We start from the raw sequence: 19,273 nt of genomic DNA on the forward strand, positions 1-19,273 counted from the left end.
CTCTAACTTATCTCCGTTAACTTTTGATGAACCGAAGGTGCCTTGTTTTAACATATTACCCTAACGACGAGGAAATAGAACGTATAGCGGTGGACGAATCTGAGTTGTGAACAGGAAAAGTTTAATTATATTCATTCGCGTATACTGTATTTAGTTGTGCAATATATTTCAATTCAGCATATTTCATTATTAAGAAACTAAAGAATCATGTTAAAGATTCATTTATGAATACAGAAATGTTACCTTTTAATTAAATGTAGATAATATTAAAAAGAAAAAAGAAATTTATAATTCAGTTCCGTTATGTAAATGTCGGATTTTTTGTTGCAGGTCAGTGTTCAGAAATTTCCTCGCATAGAATTCTTGTCCGTAAGTCGGGTAAGCTTATTTAGTTATTTTACAACTGTCACGTTAGTGTTAATATTTACATGTTTCAATATACTGCGCGAGTACACGGTTGATTTATACATTAAGTTTTTCTCTCTGTCGATAACGTTCAATCTCTCTATTCGAATTCGATGATTTACATACGCCGCGTTCGAGAAATATATAAATATTTATCCCGAAAGATAACGACATTATATTTCACCAGATGGAGATAAATCCCAGCGGAATTGAAATATCAAATTAAGATAGAGATAATCGTAGAATTTGCACAAACCCGTTCAACAAGGAGAACGAGTTGCCATAGTATCGCGCTTTTCCTTGACAGTCAGCGAGATTAATCTACTAACACGACACGCATTTTGATCTTGTCGTTTTTCTTTAAAAACATTGCGAGTACCCGCGTGATATTTGACATCAGCGAATTTAAAGAATCATATTGAAAGATCATTTTTAATACATATCTTCATATAATTTCGCTGTGTTACGATTTAATTATTATTAAAATACAGGGAGACACAAAAGTATTCGTACAGTTGGCCTGTTGTAGAAACAAAAAGAGCAACAGTTTCTGTATTATCGAATAACGAAAAAGACTGAGAAAACATAAAACCAGATTTCGTTGACTTATGTTTGAATATTTTTAATATTGGAAATATTTCCCTTTTTATTTCTACCGAAAGAATTCTCTTCTTGTTTACGTGTATCCTACCGAGTACTTGTGTCTTTAATCGTATCTATTCATTTTTAAGCAACACGCAAAACACGCTCGATCCGATAATTGCAAGGAATTCGTCATAGAGCAGCGGCAAAAATTTTCATAATTTTCTGACGACCGTAAAACTCGCCCGGTTTTTCTCTCCAACGATTCTAGCTAAACAGAAATATTTATTCCACGAAGATATGGAAATGAACTTGGCGGCGAATTTATTTCCGGTCGCGTCAGCACGCACCGCCCGTTTTTGCCACCAAAATTCGCCCGCTTCCGTGGAAAATTCGCTTCGTTTTTCTCATCCAGGCCGCCATTAACGGCACGTGAGAGGATTTTTTGGCCGTTTTGCCATCAAACGAGACCGCGATTTTTCGTGACGTAGCACACACAAAAGGGAGAGAAGGAGAGCACTGGACAATCGTGAGGAATCGTTTCGTGACGCTTGCCGATTTGTCTTGCGACTATTAGCGCCGCATCGGAATTTCGCTGATTGTTTGGGTAATTAGCGAAACACGCGGCCCTCGAGAACGATGGTACCGTATCACGATGCTCGATGACGCGAGCACACTGATTCGATTGCTTCGCTTTTTATAGTTCGCTGGTTTCCAGCACGATTTTCGACCGTGAAATGAGTTGCGTTAGGAATTAATCGCGGTGATTAATTGGATTTTTGTTTGCTGAAATTCATTCATGTGAAAGGAATAGCGAGGCTAAATGGAAATCTTATTCGATTGTTGGGCTGCTTTGCTGTTTAGAATCGGAGCTTTGGAATTAGGCAACACTGTGATTTATGATCGGTTGATAAGAATCTTCATTGATGAGTAGTTTCCCTTATTCGCTGAATTACTCACTTTACTACATGTTATTATAGTATTTCTAGTCGTCGTCGGTGTCGTTTAGTCTTTTTTAATTGAAGTTGCAACGATCGTTCATCGATGCAGTTGTAAGCAATTTACAAAAGTTCAATGATCTTGTACAATATTCTATTACACTTCGATTTCGCAATAGCATTGCATACGAGGCCAAGATATTCTGATAATCTGGTATTCGCTTATTTCTATTCGTCGTCACGAGAAAGAATGACCTTGTTATGAAAATCCAAGAGCCTCGTTGCCAGATCAATGTGGCCAAACTCCTTTGTCCTCTGCCTGTTATTCTATGCCTCTGTACATACCATAGCATATACATACATATGATATAGGATACTTTGGTCTGACATATTCTTTGGTAAGACGCGCGGTTTATCATGAACAGAATCACTCGATAGTTTTTGTAAATACTTTATTTTTGCGTCAGTATACGTAAATAGCTAAAAATATAATTTTATGGATGGAAAAAAAAATTTCTCCCCGGCGGGGAATCGAACCCCGGTCTCCCGCGTGACAGGCGGGGATACTGACCACTATACTACCGAGGACTTGTGGTAACCTGGTACTCCAGTATTCCAGAAAAGGAGAAATTCAATGAAAATCGTACTTTATTTTTTTTTTATTTTAATATAGAACATATTGATATAATGTTTTTCATTCAACAACTAAAAATTATGTTTTTAAGATTAATACGATATGTTACGATCGTGGAAGAAGTATAATCTACTATTTTAATACATGACGTGCAAATGATACAAATTTTCGTGAGCCATTTCTATCAAAGCATTGATATAGATTTGTCTCTCTTGTTTCTTTCGACCGAATAAAAGTCTGTTGAAAAGGAAAGACGAGATTCATTCTTAAGTGGACGTGCCCTCGTAGCGTTTAGTCGATTCGTTACGCACTATCTCTTCACTAAACACACATATTGCTAAAGTATCGATAACCAACCACTAATACCTTACCAGTTACCAAGAGTCTATACCTACAAACAACTATATAATTTAGAAAGTTCAACGTATACAGAACTTTACCTTCAAATGAAACTTTTCTGTTTTAATTTTGCTTAGAAAAGATTTGTTTTTTTTTCTTCTTCTTCTTCTATTTTCGCAAAAATCGAGATATCCATAATCGACCATAAATGCGTTACTTAGAAGCAAATAATTCGTTTAGTCGACATATTATCAACGATATTATTGATCTGCCTATGTGTATGCCTATGTGGAAACAAATAATTTAGAGATTTCAAAGTTTACACGACCTAAGTAGCTTGAATGGACGTTTTTGTTTAAATTTCACTTGGAAAACGAGGAATGTTCACGCGTCTTCTCTTCTTCTTCTTCTTCTTTTACCGATGAATTCGCGAGGAAACGTATACACTGCTGGAAGCATTGTAAAAGTAAACAGAAACGTGCAAGTTTTTCTCACGAGAGGCCGCATGAAAAGAAGACGTGGCCGGAGGAAGGCAAACTGCAGAATGCGATTAGGGTAGAGTCAGAGTCATTCATGGGTCTCGTTACGAGACGTCTGCAAATCACTCGTCAAGGGTCATGTCGTAAATTACATGTCGTCTCATGGCCGGAGGACTGGACTCTGCGCCACACGTGTCCTTTTCCGACTCTGGAAACAGTCTTTTCTCCCCGAAGAAAACGTTGAGCTCTTCTAATCGCTCTTTTTTTCTATACATAGGAATACTTTGGACAAATCTTCAGATCTTAAGAACTCATGCAATTTAACGAGCTTAAAAGAACCGAGGTAAAGAAGATGCACGATAGAGAAGCGGAGAAGGGAGTTTGTTTCTCAAGAAGGTCAACTGTACTTCTTTGAATGCAAATGATGAATACGCAAACACTAGTGCGTACGCTGTACAAGCAAGTTTGTTAAACGATATCTCGAAATGCGTTTTACGTCTGGTATTGTTATAATTAGATCGAGGACTCATGAATGTGACTAAAGGAAATGGAATTTAAATCGAAATTTGCATATTTTATTGCATATTTTATCGTACACATTGTGCGCAGTTTTGCTCGTTCAAATTTCCCGTAAAGACGTAAAAGTCCGCGATTTAACTGTATAATTGCCAGAAACAGCGAGCTACTTGTTCTAGGAATTTCAAAATTTCAATCATTTAAGGTATTATTATTATAACATTACAACTTAATCATTATGTATATAAATGCTACATTACGTTGTCTTCAGATTCCATTAACTGTCTCTAAAAATTACAATATTAATTCTTAACGAACACGTTTTCGGACATACCAAAACACGCCAGAGTAACGAATGGAAAACTAATTTACGAGGGACGAGGATTGCAATTAACTCGAGGCCACTGGCCAAGCCAGGTTCTTGTCTCTTTCGTTTTATTTTATATCGCACCTTTTACCACATTTTTGTCGTTTTCGGACGGAATCGGCGAATTCGTCGCTGCACCGGGGATCGGCAACTGGCATCAAGAAAACAGTACTCCTTATTAATCGTCGAGATGTTTATCACTGTTTAACGAAGGGGTCCTCAGAGTAATTAGGTTGCATCGTGGGGAAACGGGAAGTAACGAGGCACCTGCGTGTTTCCAGTTTCGCGTTAAAATGTTTCGGCGAAATAAATTGGCAGATTAATAGTAAACGATATTTTCGTTCTTCTCTTCCGAGTTATCCTCCAGTATTTTTTTCTTTTTTTTTTTCGTTTACAGTAGAACTTCGTTTATGACAACATTTTCGAGGATTCAGAGATGTCATTATATAATACAGCGATGAGTTTCTCATGAAGATAATATATTAACAAATAGATATCAGATCGATGTATGTACAGTTGCTTTGATCAAGTTTCTTGAAATTTTTGCCAATCGAAGGAACTGTTGCAATAATGAAACTTCAATTATTCTTTTATTTGATATTATTATATAATTTAAGGGAATAGCCCCAACAATCAGGTTCCTTCCATCTTTAACCATTTCATATTCAAATATTTTTTCCTATTTATAAAACGACGTTAAAATAAAATAAGCCGCAGAAATACGTTATGTTTTCTTTTTTTTATAATCTTCGTTATGCTCCAGGGTATCAGTTTACTACGAAATATTTCCTGGGTTGCTTTCGGAAATTCGGTCGTTTTTTGTCAATTCGAGAAGTTGTAATTCAGAATTGTTCGATAATTTTTCGAGGATCGAATTGTTCGAGGATCATCCTCTCCAGGAAAAGTTAGTTGACAAAAGTTTCTCAGGGTTGTATAGATTAGCATAGAGCGTAGGGGCGAACGTGCAACGGCAAACACGACCGATTGTTTGCAGACTTGTGCAAACGCGTTTGCGAAAACGCAAGTACCGCCCAATAGGCGGAGAAACAGCGGTGTTCGGTGGGTCGACGGCACGAAAACTTGTTCATTTTTTCCGAAAGATCACGCTAGCCACGCCATATGTTCGCTCGGCTGTTAGCTTTGCTTTTGACGGTGCCTCCGTTCCGCGTCATCTGTCCACTAAAACTTGCGAAATGTCCGGCCTGTTCTATAAAATATCGTTTTGCAAACTAATAAACGCCACCTACTTTGAAGTACACATATACCGATTCAAAGGTGGAATTATCCGTCACTGTTAATTCTTTCTAAAACTAGTTCTCAATTTATCATCGTGCTGTGTATTTGTAGCGACAGTTGCCTTTATCCATACGATAACATCGTGTTTTATCCATTCTAGTCATCTTTGTAATATATCTTCTTAATAATTTAAGTGAGAATACGTCTAGCCGAGCAGGTATTTTATAGATGTTTTCTTCATGTAGGTTTAATATTAGGTATCTTCGCATGTCGGTGTCAATTTTTATAAAATATTTCTAGATTTGATGAAGCTCATTGTTAAATTATGTACAAAAAATCAGTATTTTCCAATACATTTTCTCGGAACAGATTTGTCCTAGGTGACTTGAAATTGTTATACTGGTCTAATAACAGTATTCGTTCCCTTGAATTCCTTCGTGTAACAGAATGAGTAATACAGATTAGATTCGGCTTTTAAACCTTTCCATTTTTCATATTGATTTGATATTAGTATTTGTTTTCACGAGCTTCTTTATACGAGAAAACGAAGCAGTTTCGCTTGAATTAGGTTTTCTAAATTTTCATGTAGCCTCAATATTGATATTAACTTTCTCGGATTTCTTCGTGTAACAAAATGAAACGGTTTCGAGGTTCGATAGGGTTAATGGAGAGAGTCGGTTCTTTTTTTAATAAAAATTTATGCGACCGCGCTTTTCATCCTACCGAACACTGTTATACACGCGATGGAGCACGGGCTGCTTATTACGTGAGTTAAAATGTGCCAGCCGCTGATAAAGCGTTTTAAATGCAATCATTAATTTCGCGTCGCTGTTACCGCAATTAGAATTTGCATTTTATAAATATGCAGCCATGCCCCGCGTCTTTTTCCATGTTTACGGGCGCCCCCTTCTATCCTATTCCAATTGGCGCCAGTTCTTTTTCTTTCCGTCGATTACACGTAAGACCCGTACAGATTTTGCTCTGTTGGCTTCTAACGAGCCTAATGCTTGCGAGCTCTATAGTTGCCTACGTTGTTATTACATAGCAAACAAGGAACAATGAAAATACAAAAAGCTACGATAACGAGTGGAGAAGGGGGTTCATTTCTTTTAACTGAAGGTTCTAGATTTTTAATTCTATTTCCGTAGAGATTCCTATCGAATAGGAAAGTTACCTCAATCGATACGCCAAGTAGCAAGAACTACTTTTATTCCTCAGTCTTCGATTTTTAACATTTCTTAGAATATTATCAGTATCTTGGAATGGCCGGTTCTCAACGTTATTCTCACGATTGTTTTCTCTCTCGTGCTTATATTGGATCGATTAATAAACACTATTGGTTATGTCGTGAATCTTCCTTCTTTTAATTCCGATCCAAATTCGACTTCATTCTCACCTTATAGAAATCTTTACGTCACTTACGAATCCTTGGTATGGATTCACTTATTTTCTTTTATACGTAATGGGACCAAAAAAATGAAACCTAAATGGAGAATTGCTTTATTGCAACAGGTAGAGAATCTACGTAGAAAATTGTTTCATTGCAACAGGTACCTATACCTAGTGCTTTAGACACAATATATACTTTTGCGTATTATGTGTAGTCTAAGTATTTGCGTTCCACGACAGAACCACAAATGCATAAAAATTCGTGACCTAATAACGATTGGAAACCTGGCTGCAATTTGAAATTTCTGCGACGAGGAAGAAGAAAAAAATACCCGGGAACCATTTGAGGAAAATCAAGGACGCGTATTTGTTTGACGCTCCTTGTTGGTCAGGCGAGAGGATCGAAAGAGAAAGAGAGAGTTGGACGATATGAAGGGGAAGATTAGGGGCGAGAGGGAACTAAAAGTTGGGCCGAGCAATCAGCGCCACGCGTAATGCGTATCATTGACCGGTCCTCGTAAACACGAGAGCAAAAAACAATTATTAAGGGAAGATTGAAGAGAACGGCAGCCAAGAGGGCGCAGAGCGAACGAGGATCCTTAGCGCGAATCCCACGGTTGTACCGTGCCGTTTGCCTGTTGACTGCCGTTGCCATCGCGCGATTTACTGATCCTCGTCGGTGAATCTGATCGAGGGATAACCGTAAATTGCGAGAAGCTTCAACCAACGACGTGCTAATGACATTTTTTGACATTTAGCCTCTTGTTCATTCTTTTACGTGTTGCAAGATAAGCGAAGAGCACTGACAGTCGCCTTACATGGTAATAATAACATGATGTCTCGTCTCAATGAAGATATTTACACAACTGTTTTGTACATATTATGCATGTTTTTCAAAACTTTCTGAAATTTGACTAGCGTTACGACGAAACACGACTGTCATGATTATATTGGTGGAATTCTAAGCAAGCCATTGCACAACCACCTCGCTAATGATTTTGTTATCGATGTCACGTTAACGTTTTCTTATTTCTGTAATACAATTTTAACCTAAATCGAACCTCTCGTTTCAAAACACACCGCTAAATAGATAAATTAACAACCTCGCAACTCAACTACCTCAAGATCAACACGATTCCGCAAATTGACCGGCAAGAACGTGGCGCCAACGGGACAATTCAGTTCGCACCGGTAATTCGGTCGTTTGCAGAGAGCTAACAGCTTCATAGAAGGTTCCCCGAGCCACCAAGTCCCAGTTGCCGGGCGAAATGGCCGGGTCAGAGAAGGAGTTACGCGAAACTGCGTAAGTAAGAGGTAATCGGTAAACAAGCAGCGGTTAGTTTTACGGGATGGAGCAAACTACAATGCAGAAGAAAGTCTCGTTTCTTACGGAAGGTTTTACCGTGTTTACCTTTCCGCTGTCGACGACCCGATTGGAGATCGGATTCGATGGGTTACGAACTCGTTTCGAGCGATCTCGTGGCGGTTCGTGGAAACGATGAACCGCTCGTAATCGTTTCTTCTCTCGCAGCTAGTCTGCCACCAATTTTTTACGTGCTCTTTCTTTGGTAGATTTCCGGATAAAGAGGAATTCATTGCCAGTTTTTCTTTTAACGAGACCCGCCTGGGAGTTGTTCCTGCCTCGGGATTTCGCACGCTTTGTTTGTCTCACCTCGAAGAGAAACGGCACAATAAACTCGGTCTATAGTTCTGTTAACGCTCGTCACCGTTATCAGTGCCATTAGAGGAAGTCTTGAAACCGAGCTTCGTGATTAAGAACGGATCTAGACGATGTAGGAGTGAGAGTTCTGTGCGAATGGATGAAAGAGTCTTGAGAGCTTCTTGAGAGTTCTGGAAGAGTCAATAGACAATCATGTGAAAATTATTATTTTTTTCTTTATTCCTAAATATTATTTTATCCGTTCCTTTCTTTTTAAAGATTCAGTCTATTGATGTATGATTCTTTCTTCGATCAAAAAATCGCTGTTTTTCACCTTTTGTTTGGGTCGTACAAAATGAAAATCTTTCCTGCTATATATGAAAAATGCTAGACAACAGTCAAAAATTTCATGAATCTTTAGTCTAATATTTTCCTTGTTCGGATCGAATTGTGAAACAGTTCTTATCGACTCATCGAACAGAATGATGTAACTTAGGAGTACGTAAGTCGGGATATGACGATACAAAAGAGGAATTCCGCGCGTTGTACGAATTGATAGATCGACGTTGGCCGTGGCCCTTAAACGTCGACGTAAAATCCGCCGGATCAATAATCCCGATTCGTCTCGGATCATTTTCTGTTTTTAATTATACGTAGGTTAGCCAGGGTTAACCCCATTAAGCCTCGCGATGCCCCAAGAAGCTACCGTGATTTTTATTTCTGTTTCTGTTCCACCAAAGATCCCATTATGCTCGTTTGCGTTAAACATTTTCGTGCGTGCCGCCAACACCGGCACAGGAAGCTGCCCCAACCCCTAACCTCGTCCGCCCCCTGTGTTTTTTTTTTTCGATCGTAGACCCACGCACGATCAATTATTCGCGCGCAAATAGAACCTCTTGCACGCGTTCTATTAAGTGTTAAGAGTAGATGAAGCAATTAGCTTGGAGCTCTGATCAACTCTTCTTTCCTCTTTCTCTTTGCGATTTTTCTCATTTAATCAAAGTGAATTTAGATAATTAGGTATTTATTTAATTTCGATCTCACGGCCAGGAAATAGACTTGGATTACACGTATGATACCGTATACTTACTCAATCGTATCGAATGTAGTCGCACTTACTCATCCCACACTTTCACGCTCTCACGCCTATTTACGTCTAAACTTAGCGCCATCTAAACCTACAATTATAATTAAAGACCACAAAAGAATCTACTATTGCCACGCCGTTATCTCCTTAAGTTGCTTTGGTATCGTTCTTATTTCTCTTCTCTCACTTTTCCTTTCTTTAATTGCTTTAGTAACAGCGAATACATTTATCTGATAAAATGTAAATATATGTATATGCACAGAGATTGGACGAAATAATGGAAACATGTGATATATGTATATGTGTATGCATAATATGTATGTGGCATATGTATGTGTTTTCATTATTTGGTACAATCGTTGTGTTTCTATGTATACATTTGGAATCACAATATGAAACAAAGTCTAACCGCAACGTGACAGAAAATTAGGAAGGCAATCGGTCTGAACCGATGTTCTTATTCCACTGACGCGTACGTTACGTCGTTTCAATTACTTACAACTGTCAGAATACAACCTTACAAAATTTTCCATTTCATTAATTAATTAGCAATTAGTATCCGACATATTTACGCCTTTCTCGGCTACTCTGTAACGAAATATAATTATAATCGAGTCACATGGGCTGCGCTGGAACGAAATTAATAACGATTGCGGACGTAAATTGCGAGTTTAATTATACATCTTCGATAATATTTCTAGTAAGATGATTCCTCTTAACGATTTCATTAAAGAAATGCCGTCAGTTCATACGCTTGTGCTCTTTCAAGTTTCGCTAATATAAAGTTTGAAGAAACGCGATTTAGTCGGGTCTGATCGATTAAAAATGCTCGTTGCTTCGAACTAACCGGGCTAAGAGAAGTGGAAAGAGGCGAAGGAAAGCGAAAGGAGGAGGAACAGTTTCGAGCTCCCAAGGAATCGGAGGCAAGGGAGCCGGTATTCAGATAATATGCTAATTTCTTGACAGGTAAGTAAAGCACGTAGCAGATTAGCCCCATACTAACCTCACAATTCAGTCGAATCGGTAATGGTTATGGCCGTTAATGGCTACGTATTTCAAGTCGAGCGACGATCGTTTTACTATACACCGCTCGCCTCTCCTCTTTGTTTGTACTCAGTCGACGATAGGTAATGCCTCTTCGGTAGATATTCCATCCTACTAATTCGGTATGCAGTTTCGTCTGTTATCTTGCCCTCCACCGAAATCTCATTTTCAAACGGGAGGCGAGAGGATCGGGCCAACGTTGGCGAACTTTCGAGCCGTGCAACCTCTCCAGATCGTGTCCAGCTGGAGGCTGAATCCTTTCTTTTCTCAATGTTCACGTCTGCTAAATCAATATCGATGTGGTCAAAAATTACTGCTCTTATACCAATCGCCAGTCGAAAGGGACGAAGAGAGATCTTACGTTTTCTTTCATGCCATGAAGAGCTATAAAGACTGAGTATCAGAATTCATGATCTTGTTACGAGCATCTGACAGTTACAGGGCGAAACGTCGAAGTTAAGCTGCAACGCGATAAGAAAGTAGGGAGACGGATGGTCTGAACCGGTATTCTTGCTCTACTAACGCATATGTTGCGTCGCCCCCATTATTTGAAGCTTCCAAATAAAATTCTCCATTTTGCTACTCAGATCCATAACGAGTATTCGACGTACCCAAAAAATTAGACTTATTCTCACGAACGTATTTACCACGAGGAAACGGTACAGATAATCTCAAGTTTTAAGCTGGATCTTTGAAAACAACATGAAGTTTGTTAACGTAATGGATAATTGATCGTTTGAATACTTTTGTGATCTCTAGGAAACACGTCACCCGTAATCTCTATACATATTCTCGGACTTGTTTCAAATTTTATCAATGTAATCGCGACGATCGTACCTCGTTACGATGCACGACTCGACACAACGCTATTTATATTGGCAAAGAGCGTCTACGAATGTTCGAATACTTTCGCGAGCCTGCGTCGATTTATCCAGAAACGTTGGAAGCGATTTTTGAATTGCACGTACGACGAACAAAGCACCATGAACGAAGAAATGAAGAAAACGGAGCTCGTAGAAATGCTTAAGAGGAAAGATCAAAGATCGCGTTTTCTACTGGAAGAAGTCGCGATATCGAGCATAAAGGATCGATCGTATGCCATCAGGCAAGGGCCGTGAAAGTGTTCCGATATTAATTAAACGGCGGCCAAACGAAAAAGCTCGTTCGGAAGAAGCATGAAACGAAGCGAGGAAATTAAACGGAGCCCCGTTCTGCGCACTGGGCCGGTCCCAGCAACACAACGACCGCGAAAGGTCGGTGTATCCGAAGCCAGCGACTTTCTACCAATGATGCCGGGGCGGATTGTTCCTCTTCGTAGCCTGGCATGGACGCACAACAATTATTATTATATCATCCGAGTGTCAAGAGGGTCAAGCGTGCCGCGACTACGTATAGGCATAATATCGAAGCTTATAGAGAACGCCACGTTTCTCCGCCCCCTGTACGCCTCGATACGTAATTATCCGGCTGACTGGCTCCGCCAGATATTTATGGGATCGAGAACGAAAGATCGAAATCGATTCGTGGCCCCGCGCACTGGGTAGCACCCATCTGCTCCCTCGATCTGTCTCCTCTTCGGTCCATTGTCTTTGCAGCTTTTAGAGAAGATCTTTTCGTTTTGAAAGAGAAGTCTTTGAGGACGTTGTGATATAGTTGGTGAATAACTGTTTCGAGGATCTCGTAAGAAACTGGAGTCTGTCGTTTGTGGTCGTATGTCCAAATGAACACGACATTGTGTTTCTTTCGATCCGCTTTAGGTTGAACATGTGTGTAGAATATGTTCTTTCGTGTTATAATTTTATTTAGTTGTTGTCTGATGAAAATGATGTTGTGTGATGAGGCGTTTATCGGTTGAGGAAGCGAGAAAATATACCTAATTATCGTAAGTAGCCTTTGAAAGTAGTTTATGAAGATATTTCTCAGTCAGAGGGGAAGATATTATTAATAGCTCGAAGAAATCTTCAACAAGAAAATGTTCAACATAGAATACAATATTTTCGATAATCGTGCAGTTTTAGATTAAGACTCGACGTTGAAGTCCAGAGAATCTTTAAAGAAGGAAATTGATCATTTTTTTGATGCACAAATATTTCTTCGATCTACCAATGAAGGTGACGAAATTCTTTTGTAATAAAAGTATAGTTAGCATGGTTAAGCGACGATAGTCGTTCTTCCTACAACAATCGGCGAATAAGGAAGTTGGCCAAATGCGTTGGTCTAACTCGGCAACTTTCGCGCAATTTCACCTGGCCTCCCTGTATACACAGATTGGCAACACGATACGGGTAAAGTAATCCCGTGGAGGAGTAATCGCTGCGTTCCTGACGTATCGATCAACCACCGGATATCCACGGCACGTCCTGCACAAGGTACGCGTACATGCAACCATCGGACCCGAAGAAAAAGGGATACAACGCGCCTCGTGACGAGAGAGACGTTGCGTGCCTTCCCGATGCCTTTACGCCGAGCTTCGATATTAGGTCGACACTTGGATATTAGTTCATTCGGTAGTTGCGTGCCGCCAGTAATCGCCAGGTCGCTGTCATTTTATCGAACCGAGTCCGTGAAGCTCCGATCTCCCTGATCCAATTCGTGAAATTTGAAATCTTTATTTCAAGGGTTTGATTCTTTGGCAGGAGAACAGATAGAATCGTTCTTCAGACGCTATCGTGTTCTATAACGAGCTTTCTGGATAAAAAAGTACTATTAGGTGGTTGAAGTATTGTAGAAAGTTAGAAAAGTTTTAGAGGTTAGATTGAAAGATTTTGCGTGTTTATCGGCGATGAAAAGGCCGATGTTGGCGCGATTTTTAGTGTTAGAATTGTCCAGTTTCGGAATGGCGTAGGATCTTCAAGAAGGATACGCAATGCAACAAAGCGAAATAATTAATCATTTTTGTGCAAAAACTACCTACCAGAATTATCTACAAAACAGAAACCTTCCGACATAAATTTCGTCCGTTCATAAATTCCTTTACACCGCCCAATCCCGAGAAAAAGCCAAGTTTTAGGGAAAAAATTGCTAACTTGCAGTTAATGTCTCTCCAATTTCATAGTCGATTACGGAACAAACCCAATCGTCAGCACTGAACGTTAACACGCAAAGACGCGCGTGTACGAGCATAGGACCTTGAATGGAAAGGAACTCGCGCGGCCTGTTGATAGGAAGGACAACGGGCCTCTGGATCGCATGTCCTTTAGGTGGATGGATTTACGAGGGCCGACGATATAGCGAGCTTATGCCCCGGACATCGGGGCTCATTCAGTAGCGATGGACGCACGGATAATGGCGTGCCGGCAGGGATGTCGGTTAGGTCAGGTTTTTAACGGTCACGTGGTCACGTCATCGTGCGTGCTCGTTCGGACAGAATGGACCACGCGAAGCCACCGCCCTGAAACGTCACGAACTCGAGCAGCGATGAAGATGATCTTCGTCGCCCCGCTTTTTATTGCCGCCTCAAGACCAGCCAGAAACGCTTAACGGTCACCAGCTCGAATTAACGAGTGAAAAACTCCCGTAGCGGAGATCTGGTTTGACATTGGAACCCTCTGCCCAACACCTGGACGACTCAATCGCCAAGGAGATGGTCTTCGTCGTTTTCCGAGTTTGACAAGAAGTGACGTCGCTCAGAATGAAGGGATTGAAGAATCTTCTTTTCTTTCAATATTTTCCTTTTCAATCTTGGCGTTCTCATTATCATGACGAATTTAAATGATTTTTCTATTAACAATCCGCACGACTCAGTCGTGGAAAGTCGGCGTTCCTCGATATGGAGAACCTCAGAGTTCTACGAATCTCGTTAGGGGAAATTTTTTTTCTGTCTTACTTTTCTAATTAGTGATCTGTTAATATGTTTTTCAATATTTAAGACGAGTATCATGGAAATTCAAACGGATTTGTCTGTCCACGTCCTGGTTGATTCTAAACTTTCTTTGACACAGAGAGCCTTCCTTATTTCCATTTTTAATACGAATGTTTTCATTGTCGTTTATATATTTCTCTAATGCTCGAGGACAGTATCTGTGATATTTGAATAGATTTAGGTTGTAAACAATATAGAAATCTATGGTAGATTTGATTCATTGGACAGGTCTGACGATCGTGTTAACGCTGGAAGTAAATAGACATCCCTTGACAGAATTGCCTGTGTTCTCGGAATTCTACCAACGTTGTTAACAAATTTGTTACAAAATCATACATCTACCTTATCCCGTGTGCCTAATAGTATTTCTTCTAAAAACGAACGGAGAAATTATATCTAATGAGTTTGTAGTTCCTGCAATATCTTATTCAGGAAGAACTGCGATTCTCCCTAAGCAAATGACGCCCTACACCTTTTGTAATCATACTGATCTGTGAGCTGAATGTTGGATCTGTTAAATTGTACATTTTGATATCTTACTGATAGATTCATTTGGAGAATTTGTGTAGTAAAATGGAGAAAATTGGAGACACACGTTGGTCTCGTCATCGGTTGTTGGATGATGGGTCGCCACGCGGTTCGACTAATTTCCAGCGGTCTTCCTGGCCATATTTGATCAGTATCGGCTTGGCTATCCGATTCAATCCGTCATTCGACGCTGTTTGCATCGGTAATCTCGGTATCTAATCTTTCGAGCAACGGTGTCGTCTTATGAGGCTAATCCGGTCTCGAAAAACGAGCGGATTGTGGCCTGCCGAGGGCAAAACCCACCCTAGAGTCAACTAACCAGATCATACGCCTCAGCTGGCATCAGGGGTGTCCAACATTCCGCGAATATCCACTTAAATATTCGCCCAAAGGGAAGAAAGTGGATTCGTACGTGTCCAAATCCACGTTTCTCGACTAAAACCACCCTTTCCTTTAACCCTAATAAACAATCCAATTTTTTATCACGTATAGGAGTCAAAAAACGACGAAAATTATCGTTTTGCTTCCTATAAAATCGTTTTCATGGACTTATTTCGTATTATTTTATTGGGTCTATTGGCACTTTAGACGCAAATTGGGACTGCAGATAATAGACATCGCTTTTAAATGATTTTAATTGTGTTTTCGAAAAGGACCTAAAGGGCGACGGTATCCAGCGATGATAGGGCGTGGTTTGCCCAGCCCTGGTCATCGGGGATAGGCTGATCGGGGGGTGGCAAACGAGATTACTTTGATCCCGAATCCAACAAACTCAGTCTGATGCCTGCTAACCGCAGCTCTTCCACTCGTACGCCTCGAATAATCCAATAGTTTTACCATGTCTGCACACCGGCTCGACTTGTTCGTTGACAGGTCTCGACCGATATATCCTGAATTTTCCTCGCGGATACGCGGATTCCGGAACGTCCGCTGGTTTAATACGCGCCAGCCACCAGCGGAAGACCGAGAAATGTCGGCTTCCAGCCCCCGCGACCTTCCCATCCGATACTGGATTATTGATGGATTTTAAGAAGGCCTATAATCGGCTACCGCCGACTTTGTCCCGATTTTTCCCAGTTTTATCCAAGCTCAACACGATCCGGCTTCGGAATCGTGCAAATGTCTCGACCAATGTCCCAATGTTGGCTTCGTTTCAGCAGAATTCCGTAAAATTTCTTCCAAGGTTTATTCCTTCTCGTGTTTGCTTCCTGGAATTTTATCGGACGAGTAGAAGATGAGTTTTGTTTCCTCTTTCGTACTAGCTTCCAGAAATGTTATGAAAAACGTAGGAGAAGACGTATAGTTTCTGTTTTAAAAAATTTACATTTCTATACCATCTTGTGTTAATTTTTCGCATCTTTGCGAGAAGAATGGAGAAACAAGTCTGCGTATAGTAGCGTGTCAAGTTTGGAGATCGTTTTGAGATTATCGCGATAATTTCTAAATAAGCGTGAAACTATGATTTGCTAGGAATATTTCATGTATTACCGTGTTCCAGTTCTTTGTGAATTTACGAAAGCTATGTGACATCTGATTGTAGAGTCGTTCACGTTAAAAGAGTAATTTATCCTAGAGACAAGATAAGTATACGTATAACTATACGTCTTGTACCTCAAACGTTTCATTCGGTGGATAATGCCACGTTTAAGTCTGACAACTCGTGTCCCGACACTATTCCCTATTTCAACTGCTCCAAATCAATATTCTCTCTATAGACACCTAAGACTATGATCGTGATCTCACTAATGTATTGTTCTTAAGCTACAAACGATTATTCGACGTACGGTGTTCTTCTTTAAAAACACGCGGTATACATCTAGAGCATGTTAACTGAGAGCCTAGTTAAAGCGAGGAGTTGTCCTCTTTAGTATGGAAAACGACACCGAATCCTGTGGGACGGATTACGAACGCGGTAGAAAGTCCCGCAGGTATAGCAGTTTTCCTCTGGTTAGAGATTAGGTTGCACCCTTAACTGGTTTGCATTTCAATCAATGCTCTTGCCAGAGTACAAAAGCTCTTTGCTACCACGGCCCGGGCGCAGTTCATTCTCGTCATTGCCACGATACACACAGTTGGCTCATCCGAATCTTCGTTTCTCTTTGCGAAATCAGCTACTAGTGATCGTCAGCGAAATTGCTCGTGTTCGTCTCTTGGAAATCGAGGTCTGTATCTTTCCTCTTCTTCGTGATCTCGTAGGGTTTCTTTTTTTTTTGTAAATAATCGGGTATTTAACGTTCTATACTTTGGATCGTTCTCACAGGTTCGCGTAGATCAATAAACAAATATTGAAGAATTAAGTCAAGAGTAGTAAAGTGCGAAAGTTAGAGAGTTTAGGAAGAAGTTAAGTTTCAGACGTGAAAACTGAAAACGGCACGCGATGAACGAATCGCGACTGGGAGAGGTGTTTCGGTTGGACATGGCAGAATTGATCATACGCGAAGAGAATTGAATAAATAGCGGCTTGCTCGAGACTTCAACGAATCGTGAGCAAGCAATCGTGTGGAGAACCGCGGCAGCCAAGGTGTAGGTAGCAGGTAGAGGTCATGCCTCTGAGTATCTCTGTCACCCCACGAACACCTTCTAAGAAGAGAGAAGATAACGGTGGTCAGTGACAAGTGCGAAGCCATTTCAAGTGGTTTGCTCACGGGACGAGTTTCTTAACCCATTTAGCCTCGATGCTCATAATTAACCCTCCATAAACTGAGAATTCTGTGAGGCTCGCGGGACAGCTAGATTGTAATTCATTCCAACTGTTTACTTTCATCGCAAATTTAATCTAAAATTATAAACGAATCTTGGCGGAGGAAGAAGTTTTCAATTCGCGAAATGTGGACAAATGGGTACGTGACTTCTAAATTACACGGTTATCTCGTGAATCGGATCTTTCGTTCGTTGAAAATTTGTATAATCACAGACCAAAAAGCTAATAAGCACGAGTAAACTTGAGTCGATTTTAGTCCCTGCAAATATAAATACCGTCTACGGTACAACTCATTTTTAACAGAAATAAAACGACACGTCGAAAAATAGAGAGTCTGCAGAAAGTAGGAAAACTGGCAATTCCAAGATCGAATTGACGCTTATGACTGCTTAAATTACCATCCTAGATAATTAAAATCGAGCTTCAAAAATGAACATGAAGCGAATGGGATTCGTCCAAAAATACACATGTAAATTTCAGAATCCACCGATTCTGGCCAAAGTAAAAGATACCTATACTCTCAACCAACGAAAGGACAATTACCCATTGAAAAGTCAAACTGACGATCAGCGATCGGCCTGGTTCCTCGTAAGCGTTATCTTCGTGGCAAAGCGTGGCCTCAAGCGGGGCTCAAGTGTGAAGGTGATTTTCGAGGCTGAGTGAATTCTGTACGCTCTGGCAAAGGACGAAGGGAGAAGGAAGGGCGAGGAGAAGATGCGCTGGAAGATAGGTGGGAGAAAAAGGGACGAAACGGAGAAGAGGAACGAGGAGAAGGGAGGAGGAGGGGATCGATGGTGGCGCGGCGCTGGTTCGAACAGGACTTGGAAGGATACAAGGTCCTGGTATGCGGTGATATCAACTCATTACCATGCCCAGTGCAGACAGCAGGGTGTGACTTTGCATCCATTAGGATAATTGCTGCTCTAAGTCTCCCAGTGATTTCTTCGTGATCGCTGATTGCTTTACGCGCGCGACGTGCGATAATTCATCGATTGGCGCCACCTTTAAGCGCGAACACGAGAGTAACCGCTTATCGTTGGTCAGAGTAACGATACCCTCCTACCGTATTCCGGAATCCTGTGCAATTTTCCGTGCACTTTCGAGATCGTGTTTCGGATATACACCGGCTCGTTATGGAACAATTCAGTGTCCACGTTGTACGCCTTATATAAAATATCTTGGAATTTCTGTTAACGCTATAGCGAGACAAGAGCGTCGTGATTATGTCGATCAGATTTGAAAGCAATATGGAAACGTATATAGAAGTTGAAAGATATTTAGTGAAAAAGGATTTGATATATTAGAAGATATATTGGAGAAGAAACAGAATTGGATATTCATCGACATAGGGTCATCGTAAAGACTGTACGCTGTTTCTTTTTAGAATCAAGTTGCGTTCACATTGGACTAGAATAAATATCCTAAAATCTTCGAATCAGTTCCTTCATACTCCAAAGATCAACGAATGCGCTTGCGATCACCAAACAAACTCGCATATCTAAACTT

The 19,273-nt window shown here is 40.5% G+C and overlaps 1 protein-coding gene and 1 non-coding gene across 3 annotated transcripts in view; one reads left to right on the forward strand and one right to left on the reverse strand.

Annotated features, from left to right (window-relative positions):
- LOC117235851 (aryl hydrocarbon receptor protein 1) overlaps window positions 1–19,273 on the forward strand; it is a 156,090-nt gene that overhangs the window by 24,429 nt on the left and 112,388 nt on the right. The gene's annotated exons all lie outside the window — the stretch shown is intronic.
- Trnad-guc lies at window positions 2,442–2,513 on the reverse strand. The gene has a single exon. It is a non-coding gene; the product is annotated as a tRNA-Asp (tRNA).

This window comes from Bombus vosnesenskii, unplaced genomic scaffold (assembly GCF_011952255.1).
Source record: "Bombus vosnesenskii isolate JDL3184/JDL3185 unplaced genomic scaffold, Bvos_JDL3184-5_v1.1 scf7180000013328, whole genome shotgun sequence".
Classification (NCBI taxonomy): Eukaryota; Metazoa; Arthropoda; class Insecta; order Hymenoptera; family Apidae; genus Bombus; species Bombus vosnesenskii.